This window comes from Cetorhinus maximus, chromosome 3, assembly GCF_964194155.1.
Source record: "Cetorhinus maximus chromosome 3, sCetMax3.hap1.1, whole genome shotgun sequence".
Classification (NCBI taxonomy): domain Eukaryota; kingdom Metazoa; phylum Chordata; class Chondrichthyes; order Lamniformes; family Cetorhinidae; genus Cetorhinus; species Cetorhinus maximus.
Window position 1 is genome coordinate 9,774,502 of NC_135881.1, and position 12,158 is coordinate 9,786,659.

The 12,158-nt window shown below is 45.1% G+C and overlaps 1 protein-coding gene across 1 annotated transcript in view; it reads left to right on the forward strand.

Annotated features, from left to right (window-relative positions):
• Positions 1-6,000: 6,000 nt before the first annotated feature.
• Positions 6,001-12,158, forward strand: part of arhgap39 (Rho GTPase activating protein 39) — a 519,668-nt gene continuing 513,510 nt past the window's right edge. The window contains exon 1 of the mRNA XM_078536328.1: positions 6,001-6,128. The gene's annotated coding sequence lies outside the window, so the exon portion shown is untranslated. The remainder of the gene's footprint in view (positions 6,129-12,158) is intronic.

Sequence of the window (12,158 nt, forward strand, 5' to 3'; positions counted from 1 at the left end):
AACTTATTACTGCCGAATTCAAGGCACGCATCTCCAAATAAATATACAAACTGCAAAACAGTTGTGGCAGTTGTTTCAAGTTTCCCTTTGGAATTTGAGCAGCTCAGCATTTACCATCTGCTGTGCCACAACCAGTAGACAGGAAAGACCTGTTTCCCCTGGCTGAGTGGTCAATTACTAAGGGGGCATAGATTTAAGGTGATTGGTAGAAGGATTAGAGGGGACATGAGGAAAATATTTTTCACCCAGAGGGTGGTGGGCATCTGGAATTCACTGGCGAATTTAGTGGTTGAGGCTGAAATGCTAAACTCATTTAAAAGGTATCTGGATCTGCACCTGAAGTGCTGTAACCTGCAAGGCTACAGACCGGGTGCTGGATGGAAAATGCGACTAAAAATGAGCGGCTAGCTTCTTTTTTCTCTTTTTTACAGCTGGCACAGGCATGATGGGCTGAATGGCCACTTTCTGTGCGTAACTTTTCAATGGTTCACAGGAGCATTATCAAACAAATTTTAACACCGAATCACATAAGGAGGTATTAGGACACGGGACCAGAATTTTAGTCAAAGAGGTAGTTTTTTTAAGGATTGTGTTATGGATGAGAGAGATAGAGACTTGGGAAACGTATGGAGGGAATTCCAGATCTTAGGACCTGGTTAGTTGAAGGTGGGGCTGCTCATGACTGAGCGAAAGAAATCAGGGGCTACACAGGAGGCCAGAATGAGAAGAGCGCAGAATTCTCGGAGAGTGTGTTTGAGGAATTACAGAGGTAGGGAGGGAGCGAGGCCATGGAGGGATTTCCAAAAAGGATGGCAATTTTAAAATCTAACCTAAAGTGTATCACCCAGTCAATCGTTACTGGTGGCAACTGCAAACTTTAAGACGCGCATAATCTCGTAACGTGTTTGGTGAATGACTGGGGTGGATCTGTTATTTTCAATCATATACAAACTGACAACAGTAAAAGTTGGTTTTGAGTGTGAGTTGGTTTGTTTGTGCCTATGATGTGTTATGATCCTGGACCAGACCCCCAGGTTTTTGATACGATACAGTTAGGGACCAGCGATGTTTTGTTTAAAGGAAAACAAAGTTTGAGATTCAAGGCACTTGCTAAGATTGCACAAGATCCCACAGTTTCTGAAGTAAGTGAATAGACTTTACCATACAAGGTCAGAAAGATAAAACAATTTAGAATATCTATCTTATACTCTAACATTCATCACCAACATGAGGTATATGTGAATTTTCAGGCAACTGTGGTTGAACACACCACACTGCCAATAAATAGCAGATGTGACCAAGACAGAGTCCATGGATTTCTCAGTTGCCCAGACATCAGTAAACACAGTGAGTCAACCAATCTCATTGAAACTCTCTCTCTTAATAGGGATTCCAGGCTTCACCTTCAAAGAACTAACCTCTGAAATCCCCCCAAAAGTCGCTCCAACCTGGACTATCTCAATGACTGCTCACATCCCCACCCCCCGGCTCCCGAGGGTTTCAATCTCATCTTCCAAGACTCCATTCCCCTGGATTCCTGAGTCTGCACTTCAGCACCAACTCACGACCACAACTTCAGCTCTTCGCCTGCACCAAGCAGGACCCCACTGCTCCAAAGGGTTATCTTTGCCCCATCAGCCTGCAGCACCTAGTCACCAACCTCCCGCTGCCTTCTCAGATCTCCAGGGCTTCTCCCGAGCCCTCATTACTCAAAGCCTGCTAACCGCAGCACTTTTACAGCTCAGAGCCTCTTTCCTTGCTCCTCTCCCTGGTGGTTCCCACTGATGGTTTCCTCTTCCTGGTGGATCTTTCCCCAGTTTTGTCTATCTCTTTCTCTCTCTGAGACTTCTCCCCGTCCCCTCTCCTTGGGTTCTCTCTTTGGGTTCCCTCTGGGAACCTCTTCCTGTTCCTTCTCCCTGACCCATGCCCTGGGACCCCTCTCTCGTATGGCACCCCACTCCTGGGTCCCTGAGTGATTGGGGTTTTTGCACTTTTTTGTGCAGGCGCACTGGGCCCTTGTCCTTGGCCTGAAGAAGTCCAAAGCGCTGGACTGCACACGTGTCGCCCGCTCCCGACCTGTGCATTTGCAGAAACACCTGATGCCTGTCAGGACTTGTAGTTCCCAACCTCTGTCAAATGCCAAGGTAAGCTTGCATCTCTTAACAGACTCCTGTTGGTGTAGGTGTTGGGTGACAATACGCTCCATGTCGCTGGCAACATGCAGAGGAGAGTGTTAATGATTGTGACAACATCATTGGCGGTTTATCAAGTGATCATTTGCAGTTCATTACTGGCAATCTCTGGCTCCCAGCAATTGTTCTGACTGATCAGAATGTAGAACTACAATCCCAGTTAGCAGGGACTGGGAATAATTTGATATGACAGCACATGCACACTAAACGGCTCCCACTGGGTAAATGTCCTGAATGATATGCCACAAAGTCCAAGTGCCAGCTGCATAACAGGGTAGCAATGAGCACAATACACGTAGGGTTGCCAACTGTGATTAAATGTATTCCTGGAGGTTTCATCACATGACCTGTCCCCACAATCCACCCATTAGTCGCCAACACATCCATCCTTGTGACATACTGCCTCCCTACATTAATTGGAAAGCTAAAAGACTCATTACCCACTTGGATGACGCATGACTGTCAGCCAAACAGCCTGTATGTTTTTTCCCATTTTCATTATTTTTATATCTGGTAAAGAGAAATATTCAAAGAAATTGACAAAAAATACAATCTTTTTTAATGTCCCTATGATTTTTCTCCAGGGTTGCGCAGTATCCTGGAGATTGATCTTCATTTCCTGAAGACTCCAGGCCAATCCTGGAGGGTTGGCAACCCTAAATACAATTGGCCTGGGTTAGCATGGAGGAAAAGATTAAATCAGTCAGGGCTAACTCCAGCTAGCCAATGCGTCCTCAGATGGGAACGGGTTTGGACCTGGCTGTAATGCTTCTGCTCGTGACCAGTCCGCTGACATGACACTCGCTGTCAAGGTCCATCTGGAAAATGGCCACTCATTGAGGTGCCGGAGGACAACAAGTACCAGTGAAAGTACACCTCAGTGAGGAGCCCCGCATTCCGATGTAGCCGAGCATGTGGAAGGGGTGGGGGGGGGAAGGGGTGGGTGGGTGGAGGAGGAGGTGGTGAGGGTGGTAACAGGAGTAGACCATTCAGCCCCATAAACCTGCTTTACCAATCAATTGGATCAGTGATTCTCAAATGTTTCCCTCTGCAGATCATTTAGGTTAGGGGGGGGGCCAAAAGACCCAGACCACACCCACTTTCACTGACCAACCCAAAAAGACTCAAGGGAACTAATGGAATCTATAAATATTCCGCTGCATTTTCGCTACTAAATGCAGAACCATAGAAGAAGTTACGCACAGAAAGAGGCCGTTCAGCTCATCATGTCTGTGCCGGCTGAAAAAGAAAAAAATTAAAAACTAGCTGCTGCCCTTTTTAATCCCACCTTCCAGGACCCGGTCTGTAGCCCTGCAGGTTACAGCACTTCAGGTGTCGATCCAGGTGCCTTTTATAAGATCATAAGACATAGGAGCAGAAATTAGGCCATTCGGCCCATCGAGTCTGCTCCGCCATTCAATCATGGCTGATAAGTTTCTCAATCCCATTTTCCCGCCTTCTCCCCGTAACCTTTGATCCCCCTTACCAATCAAGAACCTATCTATCTCGGTCTTAAATACACTCAATGACCTGGCCTCCACAGCCTTCTGTGGCAATGAATTCCATAGATTCACCACTCTCTGGCTAAAGAAGTTTCTCCTCATCTCTTTTAAATGAGTTGAGGGTTTCTGCCTCCACCACCAAACCAGGCAGCAAATTCCTAACACCCACCACCCTCTGGGTGAAGAGGCTATTCCTCATGTCCCCTCTAATCCTTCCATCAATCACCTTAAAACTGTGGCCCCTGGTAATTCACCCCTTCTGCAAGGGGAAGCAGCACATCCCCGTCCACTCTATCTAGGCCCCCCACATTCTCAATAAAAACAAAATACTGCAGCTGCTGGAAATCTGAAACAAAAACTGAAAATGCTGGAAAAACTCAGCAGGTCCGGCGGCATCTGTGGAGAGAGAAACAGAGTTAACGTTTCGAGTCCGTATAGCTCTTCTTCAGAATCCCCTCATAATCTTGTACATCTCAATTAGGTCACCCCTCAGCCTCCTCTGTTCCAAGGAAAACAACCCTAGCCTACCCAATCTCTCCTCATAACTGCAATTTTCCAGCCCTGGCAACATTCTTGTGAATATCTTCTGTTATAAATTTATGAATGATTGAGGACTGGAGCAATCTTCCACAAACCTTAAATTCCATGCTCTGTAAGGATTAATTTAAGGAAAATATGCTGAACTTTTTTTGAATGAATGAAACCATTGATGGAACTCATTGTGCATCTCCTGTGAAAATTAATTGCTGGAAGACTACAGAGGGAAACCTTTCCAAGTACCAAGTATCAAGTATGTGCACTTTTAAAATTAAGTCTCGAAGTACATTAATTCATGCCAGAAATAAAAACTTAGACATTTTCAGAATTTTATCAAGATTCACTGTAACTTCCTTGCATTCCAATCCCCAGAAACCCTGTCCAGGATAATTCTGGAGGGCTGGCAACCCTTACAGTATGTGTGAGGCTGTCAATACAGGTGATAGCAGCTGGCAGGCGAAGGGAAGTTGGGGTGGGGGTGGGGGGTGCATGGGTGAGACAGCATTTTTAAAATTTATTCCTTCACAGGCTGTGGCTACTCTGGCCATTTATTGCCCATCCCTAATTGCCACCACATTCTTGAACCGCTGCAGTTCATGTGGTGTAGGTACACCCGCTAGGGTTGCCAACTGTGATTCAATGTCTTCCTGGAGGTTTCATCACATGACTTGCCCCCCCCCCCACCCCCAGCCATTAACCAGCCAACACATCCATCCTTGTGACGTACTACCTTCCTATGCCAACTGGAAAGCTAAAAGATTCATTACCCAATTGGATGATGCTTGACTGTCAACCAAACAGCAATTTTTCCCCATTTCCGATATCTTTAGATCTAGTGAAGAGAAATGTTCGAAGAACATGATTTTTCTCCAGGGTTGCACACAGTAATGTCCTGGAGATTAATCTTTAATTCCTGGAGACTCTAAGCCAATCCTGGAGGCTTGGCAACTCCAGAAGGTGGTGGTGAGCTGCCTTCTTGAGCCACTGCAGTCCATGTGGTGTAGGTACACCCACTGTGCTGTTCGGGAGGGAGTCTCAGTGACAGTGAAGGAAAGGCGATGTATTTCCAAGTCAGAAATAAAAACAGAAAGTACTAGAAAAACTGAACAGGTCTGGCAGCATCTGTGGAGAGAGAAACAGAGTTAACCTTTTGAGTCCAAAGTTTTTTGAGTTCTCTGAAGAAGTCACATCCGACTCCAAATGTTAACTTTGTTTCTGTGTCCACAGATGCTGCCAGACCTGCTGTATTTCAGATCTCCAGCATCTGCAGTATTTTGCTTTTACTTTAGTTCCAAGTCAGGTTGGTGTGTGGTTTGGAGGGTGGAGTTCCCATGCATCTGCTACCCAATTGTCCTTCTGGGTGGTAGAGGACGCTGGCTGTAATGTGCTTGTCGACCTGCAGAGGGGGCGCACTCTGGCTTGATGAGCCCACGGCTGACAAAGACTACAATCCCCGGCGTGCCCCGAGACGGCGACAGCGTCCCATGGCGTGCGCGTTGACGTCCAGCGCGTCCAGGTGGGGCCCGTCACCGCCCCCACGGCGCGCTGATGTCTCACGGGGGTCGGCGTAACGCGGCAGGCATGTTGAAACATCGCGGCCGGCGAGCTAACGTCAGGCGGGGGAGTTAGGCAGGGCGGGGCGGGGCGGCACGTTAACGTCCGGTGAGGGCGGGGCGACGGGGCCAGCGCGCTGACGTCGGGGAGACGGGGCGTTCTAACGTCAGGCGGGGGCGGGCCGGCGCGCTGACGTCAGGCGGTTGTAGGGACGGCTGCTAAACGCGGCTCCAATATTAATGATGCTCGAGCCGGCGAGCGCTTTGCATCGGATGGAGCCGTTCCTGGTTAGCGTTCAACCTTACACACGCTGAGTTTCCCCCCCTCACAAGATGGCAGAGAGGTCGGTTAATTTCAATTAAAAATAAACCCTCTTTTACCAAAAAAAAAAATTTATTGAATGTTATATTTTTTCACTCCCCTTGTGAGGTGATTTTAATTTTTTTCCCTGTGTATGTGTTTTCTGACTGACTTTTGAGGCGATTTGAGCCGGGTGTTTTTATTTTATTTGATATATTCTTGCCGCCAGCCAGTGCTGTGGGGATGAAGCCCGCAGCTGCCGGGTTGCTCTCGGTCTGCCGGTGATGCTTGGAGTCGGTGCCCGCTGCCTAATAGTGAGCTCCAACCGTGCAGCCAGCAGCCTGTCTCCGCCTCAGGCTGCGGGAGAGCTGGTGCGCAGGCGCGGGCTTGCCAAATACTGGTCCCCTTCTCGCCTGCAGAGCATGCGCAGCCCGGCAACAGGTGCAACGGAGTGCGCATGCGCCAGGGCCTCCGTTCGTTTGAATGGGATTTTTTTTTGCGGGGCGAGAAATTGGGGGTCTTGTGGCGCAGTGGGACCCGCCCCACCCACCCCGTGTCTGAGCTAGAAGCCCCCACCATGGGACTTAATGACTGGGAGAGGTACATCCATGCCGTGGCCCAACATGTTGATTGTCAAATCCTTTCAGCAGACGGGAAACACGTTGGAGCCTCTCTCCAGTCACTATCCATAGCTCCAGACTACAGCATGCATGTAACTGGTGTATATGTTGCTGCAGCAACCCAGACTCCAAGTGAACTGTAATGCACCACCACAGGGCAGAAACAGTCCACTGCACCCAGCCAGTGCCTTTGAAAGAAAATAACAAATTCACCCTGCTTTGTGGCATTGGAATTGTGAAAGTCCGAAAGCAAAGTACTGCAGATGCTGGAGATTTGTAATAAAAACAGAAAATGTTGAAAACTCTCAGCGGGTCAGACAGCATCTGTGGAGAGAAACAGCTAACGTTTCATGTGTGATGATCCTTCATTGGAACTCTAATCTAAGTCCAAAACCCATCCAGACCCATCTAACCGTGGTGTAATGATAATGGAGTTGTTCACTAATTATAGCAATCAATCTATTGTTCTACAACAAACCCAGACATGAGTGGATGAAAATCCCAGTGGTGGGATCCATAGTCCAAAGTTACCTATTACTCCCACGCACTCTGTGCTCACCACATCATGTCCCAAATTACTCGTGTATCCAAAAATGAAATAAATGAATCTGATTTGTATTTGAATGTATCAATACTACCAGCTTCCGAGGGAGCCCCTATGCAAATAATGTTTCTGCAGATTAGTTTTGCATTTATCCCCCTTTCAAATGTAAGTCTTGTCCACATTCTCCTGGTCTGGTCCAGCTGAGCAGCTTTTCATTTTATTTTCTGATCCTTTTGGTTTCCCAGAAATAGAAGTTGTGTTACCTCGCGATATCACAATCACTTCCCTGTAATCCAGTCTCTTCATTCTCCTCAAAGAGAATTGGAATGTTTTAACCGTCTATGTAAAGATTTCAATTCTTTTTGAGATTGTCTTTGATTCGTACCCTTTGGTGCAAACTATCTATCACAATTTGGCTGCTCACAAACCTTCAGAAACTTGAAGAGCTCTACCAGATTTGCCTGCAAACCTCTGCTCTGTTGGGATGATGGGGGTTGGAAATCTGAAGAGACGCTTGAATTCTTCAAGCCTCTGTAGCTGTAACAGCTCACCTCTGCTCAGATCTATACATTGTCAATCTTTTCCAAAACTTGTGTATAATCTGATGCCCAAAATAGCACAAAATACTCCAGCCTCACTTCCGCATTATCTCCTTGTTTTTTGTACGTCTTAGATACAAAACCAATTATTCGTTTTACCTTCTTGATTGGTATTTGTGAGAGATGATGGGAATGCAGCCTCAGAACGTTGGTGAGGTGCATGCTGCACTTCTTTTCCTGGTTAATTCTGGAAAGGCAGAGTCTACCACAAGTGCCACACATGAGGTTGTCCCTTGCTGATGGTGCAGGGTGATCTCTGCTGACACCTTGTTTGCAAGACTGGCATCTGCTTTGGAGCTTCTGAAGCCACATGTCGCCATGGTGGTGAATTCCTGCTCACTGCTGGTGTTGCCATTTGCGTCAGTTGTCAGCTAGAGTTTCCTACTTGTTGTGATTGATGCTGAGGGCTTTCATTTCTCTTTTGAGAGGGTTGTTGAACTGGAGCTTGGTGCTCTGCTGTGTTGGCATGGGAAACCTCTCCATATAACATATCCTTGGGGATACAGCCATCCTGTGCACTTGCCCAAGCCAGTGAAGTTTTTGCTTTATTTGCGCTAGCATGCTTGGCAAATTTGCTCTAGAAAGAACTGCTTCATTGGTGACTTTGTGTTTCCGTGTGGTGCCGAGGGTATCTTCTTATTTTGCCTTCTCATGGCTTTGTGCATTTGTGCGTCTGCCATTAATGACCTGTATATTTACACACTCAGGTCCCTATGCTCCTCTTATCCATTCATGGTGCACTTCTCTTCCCTGTTTCCAAAATATATTACTTCATATAGCTTTTGAAAGGTAAATTCTGGTTTATTCATGGTGATTGATGGTTCTCATTGTACCTTGCATGGTATGAGTTTTGTTTTAATTCTGTTTATTCCTGGATGGGAGTATTTTTTTTGTTTTTAATTGGTTTCTTGTGACTAAAGTCATTATTGTCTTAGTATTTTAAGCATTTGTTACAATTGTAACCACATGGCTGTGCATATATAGTCCTCGATAGCTTCCTGCTCACGCCCCCATTCTGTGATCTGCCTAATCTCAAAAAGAGAAGTATTGCATTTGCTTTTATATGGTGCCTCGCCATGTTTCTTCGACATCATCTGAGTGCTTCACAAACAGTAACATGTTGGTCATTGGATGATTAGAAATAGAAACAATGTGCAGAGTTACGGAGAAAAGGCAGGAGGTTGGCACTAAGTTAAGATGCTCAGAGAGCCGGTGCAGGCATGATGGGCCGAATGGCCTCCTTCTACACTAACAATTTTGTGATTCTGTAACGTTGTTATGTGGGAAAACATGGAAGTCTCTGTTCACAACAATAATGAAGTGAATGACAGGGTGATGAGTCTTTAACGTTGTTTGCTGAGGGGGCGATGTTGGCCTGGACAGGGAGAATGCCGTGCTTTTCAGGCAGTGCCATGGAATCTTTCAGTATCAACGGGATAGGTGTACAGGCCCTAAAAGATAATGCCCCACTTTCTCAGCATGCCATTAAACATTGCTGTCGCCTGGACTGAAACAGTGCTCTGACTCGAGAGGTGTTGGTGTTACCAACAGATGCTACTTAGTTCCGGAGTTTTGAAATGGGATGTCATTTCTGATTTATTTCTATCGTTCTACCGCCTAAACCGCCTGTATGCTAAAATATTCTGTGTAATTATAGTACAATTTGAAGTTCACACAGTGTGTATAACTGATCAATGCATGAAGTTCCAGCGTGCATTTTCCCTCGTGGTATCTAGAATTGCATTCCGTTGTGTGTATTAAATAGATGCAGAAATATTGGTGCTTAGTTTAAGACCAAATAAAAATGAAAAATATACAACCACAATAAAAATATTCACCTGTAAACACCTGTTTAATTTTTACTTTTAAGCATCTTAGCTTGTAGAATTTTTTTTTCTCCTACTGTACTGATGGTGCTTACATGCTGAAATACAGTCCTCTGCTACAATGAATATTTTTCATGGAGCACACTTCAGTATTTTTGGGCTATTTTGCTTTGAAGAGCATCATAACTAAACTGAGTTCCATTTCACCCATGTCCAGATGTACTGATGTGAAGTTAACTCATAAGCAGGCAAATGAATGTCACAATTTCAGTAGTTAATTATTTAATGTAGTAAAAATAAAATAATCTATCATTGCAAAAGGGACTTTAAATGCTGGTAAAATAAATATACAGAATATTTCATAAGCACTGTATCTTGTTTGTATGACTTGCTTGTGCTGTATTCTCCCTGATTGCTTCTTAGTTTTGGACTGTGCTGTGTCGCATCATTAGCAAGATGGTTGAGATTCTCCCTGTCCCCCACCAGTGCTGCTTGTTTATTTATTTAAACGTAAAGTGCTTTTATACAAATATTGCTTTGAAAAATGACTTTCTATTCCAATGAGTTTGCTGGTCAAAGGAGCACTTGTTGACTTTTCTTACATTCAGACTGAGCATCAAATGCTTTTGTCAGGTATAACCAGTGGAGAAAGCTTCTTGCTGGAAGGTTTAGTGGGTACGTTTCTAGTGCCAAACTGTTCCAGCGTCAATAGCTGTTGAGTACGTCAATTTATTCATCCAGTTCCACACCTTTGTAGGTGTAAATAGATAGGGCAATGCTTGATCCACTGTACCTCACCTCTCATCACCCCCTTTCTTGTACCAGTCTGATGACCTCTTTGAATTAATTTGTGCACAGTTAAAGCATGATTACGATGTGAGTGCCCTCACACTGTGACTTGAGTTGGGTTTTCGTGCAAGGCCCTTATACTGGTAGAGGATTGATTAAAATAATGCCTTTTTACAACATGCCAGTGCAGCACACATCTAGATCACTTGTAATGCAAGTTGTTGCCTTCAATCATAATGGGCTGTATTTTACAGGTGATTTATTCCCATAATCTGAATCTCTTCTGTTTGTGTTGTACAGTTTTTTTCCCCCTGTGTGCCTCCAGCGCTGCATTTGTGCAAGTTCATTTAGAATACTGAGGAATTCTGACCTCATTACATCAAATGCATTGAGCAACTCACTTACAGTGGGTTATTTGGGAGAATTTGGTGACTAGTGTGACAGCATTAGTGAATGGTGGTTCTTCACTAATTTTAAAATATGATTAAATGTTTGAACTGTAATTAATGTGATGTGAGAGTAGAGCCTTTTGAGAACAGAATACTCGTCTTTCAGTGTGTGTCCTTTGTTCAGTGTAGTCTCTGCAAATTTCTAAAGTGGGTGTTGGTTAAGACAATTATTGTCCACTATTCTGCTACTGGCTTCTGCTGACAAATGACAAGAATGCTGCGAGGAAGGAATAATACATCCTTCAAAGAGAAGAATGACATATCTGCACTGCTATTGTTTCTGTGGAAATTATGGCATGGATATTATTGGGCAGTTTATGTAGTTAGTGGGGGCGGAGTTTTGAATGGGAATTTCTGAGCTCCCCACACGCTGTAGAATTTTAAATCCACAGCATGCGTCTTCTGTCATTGAAAGGTTCACCACCCAGAAGTCAGCCTGATTGACCGGCTTGACTTCCAGACAGGCAGGGAGGACTCTGGAGCAGGCTGAAGTCACAGGTATGTCCCAGGGGAGTGCCTCATCTTGGGAGTCTCTGTGTGAGGTTGTCTATTTGGAGCTGGGGGAAAGTTGGGGCTGGGGGATCCATTCCTGGCCCCCAAGCAGTGCTGTGAAGATGCAAATCTGTGCCCATCTCCCTTGAGCTGTCAGTGTTCCAAATTCTATTTGTCCTCAAGTGCTTTGCAGCCAATTAGGTACTTTTTGAACTGAGTTACTGTTGTAATGCAGGAAATGCAGCAATCAATTTACACATAGCAAGCTCTCATAAATTGCAGGGGAGAATGACCATTTAATCTGTTTAGTTGAGGAATGAGTATTGACCAATTTGGCCAGCTCTTCAAAGGTGGGATGGGATCTTTTACTCTACCTGAGAGGAAAAAGGGGGAGTTGATTTAATGTTCCATCTAAAACAATCAATGTCAGCCTACAAGTCTCTACCAGTGGGACTTGAGTCACATTCTGATGCGAGAGGGCCGCTGCTGAGCCAAGTCTTACTGACCCCCTCGGTTTGAGTGTTGCGTACAGTTCTGGGCACCCACAATAGAAAGGATATTACAGCCAGGAAAAAGATTCAATAAAGAGTCCCGAGAACTATACAGGAATATGAGGGTGCAGTTACAAAGTCGCACTTGCAAAATTGGTGATTTATTTGCTGAAACCTGTAAGATGAAGAAGTGGGAACATAGAGGTTTTCAAAATTTTGAAATGATCAATAAAGATAAGTTAGTGACTCAGCAACAAAGATTA